The following is a 5,921-nucleotide window of genomic DNA, read 5'->3' as shown; positions in this document are numbered from 1 at the left end:
AAAGGTCCTCAACCTCATCGTTCATACCAGCCTCATCAAGAAGAGACCAGTCAATGTACTTTCCAAGGTAAGATTTTTTCTTTAAGCCTAAGTTCTAGGCCCGATCTAAAATGTTCATTCATCAAAATCTGCTGCAAATAGGGGTCTGCCGAAAGTCTCCGGATGTCCTCCGAGATTGTTGGTACTTCTTCTTCTTCAACTTCTTGTTGAGCTGTAGGTCTTTTTCCCCTACCTTTGAATCCAATGCTCTTTTGGCGTTTAGACCCACTTCCTGATGTCTCATGTGATCTCAGGGGTTCATTAGTCTACAAGACAAAACAAACAATAGAAATATTGTGGAGAGATATATGTTAGCACATAAACAATTAGCCTTTTAACTTTTACCATCATCACCAAGTTGATTCCAATAATTCACAACAAGTTTAATCATGCAACTCATGTCAACATTTATCATACATGACTAAAACAGGTGCAATTAATCATTGTAAAGCATGAAATCAAACAAGGATAAACTTCATGGTACAAACTCAAATTCATTTAAAAGGTTGCAAAGTTTAGCTCATGCAATGAAATGTAAAGTCATAAGTAGAATTACAAGCTAAGCATGCATTGTCATTGATAGTGCTCCAAATGAACATATATTTAGTAGCAATATCCTCCCAATATGTAAATTATTTAGTTGTAATTGTTCCATATTCAAGTAATATTCGTTTATATTTAATAAGTGCGAAGACAAAAGGAGAAAATGAAGAATTGAAGACGGAAAGGTCCAAAATGCTCAAATGTACAAAGATACAATTAAAGTGGTTCAAATTATTGATGAAGAACGTCTAAAAATGACAAGAGTACAAGTTGCGGAACGCAAAGTACACGATATAAAATAATACGCGAAGACGTCCGAAAATCCGGAACCGGGACCCGAGCCAAGAAGAAACGCCCGACGCAACGGACCAAAAATATCTAGTCTACTATGCACAAGAATAAAATATAATATATAAATAATTATATTAATTATTTATATATTTATATTTATTTTAAATTATGTCGACGAACAAGAAAACAAAAATGATTGAGCTGGATTCTGGTGGCCATGCGAGTCGCATGGCCAGAAGGCTATTTCCCATACGAGTCGCATGAGGATCAGAATCAGGCCTGGTCTATAAATTTGCCATTTTTCGTCCGAGTTTGAGAACACACACACAAATAATAATAATAATACTCCATAAGATAATAAATATATATATATATATATAGTATAGATTAGTGTTATATTAGATTAGTTCGGGTTATGTAAAGGTTATTTTACGGGTTTTTGAAGTCGAAATTCTGTCCGTGTAACACTACGCGATAAATACTCAATGTAAGTTATGTTCTCCTTTTTAAATTAATGTCTCGTAACTAAGTTATTATTATGCTTATTTGAGCCGAAGTAATCATGATGTTGGGCTAATTACTAAAATTGGGTAATTGGACTTTGTACCATAATTGGGGTTTGGACAAAAGAACGACACTTGTGGAAATTAGACTATGAGCTATTAATGGGCTTTATATTTGTTTAACTAAATGATAGTTTGTTAATGTTAATATAAAGATTTACAATTGGGCGTCCCTATAAATTACCATATACACTCGATCGGACACGATGGGCGGGGTATTTATATGTACGAATAATCGTTCATTTAACCGGACACGGGAATGGATTAATAGCCACTAGAATAATTAAAACAGGGGTGAAATTACATTCAAGGGTAATTGGTGTAATTGTTAACAAAGTAGTAAAACCTTGGTTTACACGCAGTCGATAACCTGGTGTATTCATTAAACAAAGTATTAAAACCTTGTTACAATTCGAATCCCCAATTAGTTGGAATATTTAACTTCGGGTATAATAATAATTTGACGAGGACACTTGCACTTTATATTTATGACTGATGGACTGTTATGGACAAAAACCAGACGGACATATTAAATAATCCAGGACAAAGGACAATTAACCCATGGGCATAAAACTAAAATTAATACGCCGAACATCATGATTATGGAAGTTTAAATAAGCATAATCCCTTTTATTTCATATTTAATTGCACTTTTAATTTTCGCACTTTAATTTCTGTCATTTTAATTATCGTCATTTACTTTACTCTTTAAATTAAGTTTTTAGTTATTTTTAATATTTTGCATTAGCTTTTAATTGTGACTTTAAAATATAAAATCGACAAACCGGTCATTAAACGGTAAAACCCCCCTTTTTATATTTATATTTATATATTGTTATATAAAAATAAAGTGTTTCATAAGCCCGTCTCCCTGTGGAACGAACCGGACTTACTAAAAACTATACTACTTCGCGACTAGGTACACTGCCTATTGTGTTGTAGCAAGGTTTTGGTATATCCATTTTGTAAATATTTAATTAAAACTTGTTAAATTTTGTAGCATTTCGTATTAAAAATATACACTATTTCGTAACCCCGTGCTACCACATCAGTCATCAATCATTAAGTTTCACTTGGTCAAACATGGTCACATGAACTAATTGCAAAAAGTCAACCCTAGTCAAAGTCTAATTCATTCAAATTTTTGGCTAAGATAAAGTGCATTCATCAAATTATAGCAATTCTTCATGTTATCATATAAATAAGCTGCAAACAAATACATCATCACTAATCACATGCTCAAATTGGTCAAACCAATTCAAACTTCAAACTTATGAACCCTAATTTGAAAATTCAAATCATACAAGCATGAAAGACGGATTCAAAGCAAGATAATCATGGCAACCTATCAATTAAGCATTAACAACATCAATTAGCACTCCAATTTGGCTCAAAATTAAAAACCCCCAAATTGGATGAACCCTAGAAATTCAAAGTTGAAATCAATGTAACTAATCATGCAAATCATGTTAATAAACATCAATGTAGTCTAGATTTATCACCAATTTGACCATTAACATCATTAATCAAGCATAATCTACAAGTTAAGCATAAAGAGAAAAATAGTAAAAATCACAAGAATCATGTTAAAGAACGAATTAAAATAATGGATTCTTACTTTTCCCATGTTGAATGATAAAGATTTGCAAAAAATTAGATGAAATTTGAAGTTTAGGGTCGATTAGGGTTGATTAGGGATAAGATAGTGCCGCATTTGGAGAGAAAAATTGAGTTGGGAGTGAAAAAGTGATGTTTTGGTCATGCAGATTTCTTAAGTAACCAGGTGCAGGAGCGCCACTTTTGAAGCAGGAGCGTCGATTTTGAAGCAGGAGCGCCGCTCCTTGTAAAAGGAAAGCGTCATTCTTGAAAGAAAAGCGTCGCTCTAGGCGAAATAAAAGCGCCGCTTTTGAAAACAAAAGCGCCGTTCTTGGTTACTGTCTATTTTTGGTCCCAAAACACAGGTTAAAGTGTCGCTTTTGAAACAGAAGCGTCGATCTTGAAGATTAAAAGCGCCGATCCTAGGACAAAAGCTCCGCTTTTGTACCTGATTGCAGTTTTCCCAATTTAAAGTCCATTTTGACACATTCACAAACTATTTTTGGCGTTTTACGGTGTTACCTATATGCATGAAATGCGAAAACATAAAAATGCAACTAAGAAAGGAATATCATACAATTCTAACGGAATACAACGAAAAGAAAATCTATATACACAATTGCAGAAAGTTTTTAATGAGTCTATCACCCGACTCCCCTCCCCTTTAGACTTCAACTAATCTCGGGGTGGTAAACTTCCCTTCCCTTTGAGCTAAAGGAAACATTTTCATTACCGCCACCACTTAACATTGACATTAATCATTCATTCATTACTTTAGTTTCATTGATCAACTCTTTAAGTTTTACTTTTTCACGTTTTGACAAGTTTGACACTAGGCGTTTTCTCAAATGTTCGTCCTTTTTGGATGAAGCCCGATGCACCCGCCCAAATAATTTTCTCATGAACTTGTCAACAATGTCATTTTAATCTTTGGGTTTTCCTTGAGTTCCCTTGGTCAATCCCACGCCACCTTTAGTTGGTGAACCAACTTTCTTTGTGCTTGTGATGCATTTCATACTAGTAATAACTTGTGGTATAGTCAATGGTATTGATGGTGCTTTAACACGTTTAGTTCGTATGCTCATGCATTTTCCTTTGTCCCTAAGAGTCAATTTTCCGGTTCTAAAGTAAAAGAAAGAATCTGCTATTGCTAAAAATGGCCTTCCCAAGACAAGGGATACAACCGGATCTTCCTTTATATCGACAATGACAAAATCAATTGGAAATTCCATATTCCCCACCTTAACAATTAAGTCCTCGACAATCCCCACACTAGAGCTAATTGATTGATCAATTGATTTCACTCCCATTGTAGTGGGTGAAAGGTCACCTAGGCCTAACCTTTTGTAAACGGAGTAGGGCATGAAGTTGATACTTGCCCCCCGAGTCGGCTAAAGATGTAAGCATCTCCGACCCGTTCACATTACATGGGATAAGGAAAGGTCCGGGATCACTCATTTTTAGTGGTAGGTTATTTTAAAATTCCATCACACTCCTTTTTCAAGAAAGCGGTGGATGCTAGTTTAACATCTCCCTTTTTGGCCATGAGTGTCTTCAAAAATTTTCCATAATTGGGGATATTCTCAAGCACCTCCGCCAAGGGGAGTTTAACATAAATGTTCTCATTATCGGTTAAAGTTGACTTACAATCCACATCATTTAGATGTGTAGGAGGTAATGGTTGAGGATGTGAGACCGGTGTCTTGTTTTTCTCCTCGGTTGATGTAGCAAGAACTTCGACCTCGTTCTTTTGCTCCTTTGTATTCAATAAATTTTCGACCTTTTTCTCTTTCTCAACCTTTCCCAATTTAATTCGCTCAGATTCACCCTTTTGTTCCTAGCATGTCGACTCGATAGCCTCCATGGACATTACACTTTTAACTTGATATGGAATAAACATTGCATCGTTCGAATCCTCCGAAAACTTGAATACCCAATAATCTATCGTATCAATTTCCAACGCTTCATCGAAATCAAACTTGTCCCCTTCAACGTCAAATGTGAAAACTTGAGGATATTCGATTTGATCCTCTTCGGTTGAATCAATTGAGTTCACTTGAGCATAAGTATTGTTTGAATTTGATGAACTCACTTGATTGTGGGTTGGATTGGTAGTGTTGCTCTCGATAGGAATGACTCTCATGTTATTGTTGTTTTGGTTTTGTTGTTGATGTAGTTGTTGTTTGGATTAACTTGAGTGTTTGAAGGTAAAGTTCCTTGTGCTCTTTCGGCAACTTGATTTGAAAGTCTCCCAACGGTGCTCTCAAGGTTTTGGAATGAGGCTTGTTGGTTTCGTATTTGTTGCTTCAAAAGTTCATTCTCTTTGTTAGGAAAGCTTCGGTTGATTCTACCTTCTTGATGTAGTTTTGCATGATTTCTTCTAAACTTTTCGAAGGTTGGGATTGTTGAATGTTTTTTTTGAGGTTGTTGATTGTAACCTTGGTTATTTTGTAGTTGACTATAACCTTGGTTGTTTTGATAATTCGAATTGGCTTGGTTGTTATAAAGTTGATGGTTGTAAGGTTGTTGGTTTTGGTATTGAAAGTTGTTGTTCTGATTTTGTTTGTAGTTGTTGTTGTAACCTTGGTTGCGGTTTTGGTTTGTGAATTTGAGGACTATTCTTTGTGAGATGTGGACCCTCACATCGTTGACAACCCACTTGCATTGCAACTATCGTTTGTTCCATACGTTTGAAATTGATTGTTCAAGCTTGCAAGCATCACTTGCCCATTATCACTCTCAATTTGTGCTACATTTTTCCTTCTCAAATCTCGCGGTGAAGGTGCCCATTCGTATGCGTTAACCGAGATGTCTTCCAATAAGATATCCGCCGCATTTGGTGATTTATACATAAATACCCCATCGGATGAAGAATCAAGATATTGCTTC

This window comes from Rutidosis leptorrhynchoides, chromosome 10 (assembly GCF_046630445.1).
Source record: "Rutidosis leptorrhynchoides isolate AG116_Rl617_1_P2 chromosome 10, CSIRO_AGI_Rlap_v1, whole genome shotgun sequence".
Lineage (NCBI taxonomy): Eukaryota > Viridiplantae > Streptophyta > Magnoliopsida > Asterales > Asteraceae > Rutidosis > Rutidosis leptorrhynchoides.
This window is presented reverse-complemented; position numbering follows the sequence as displayed.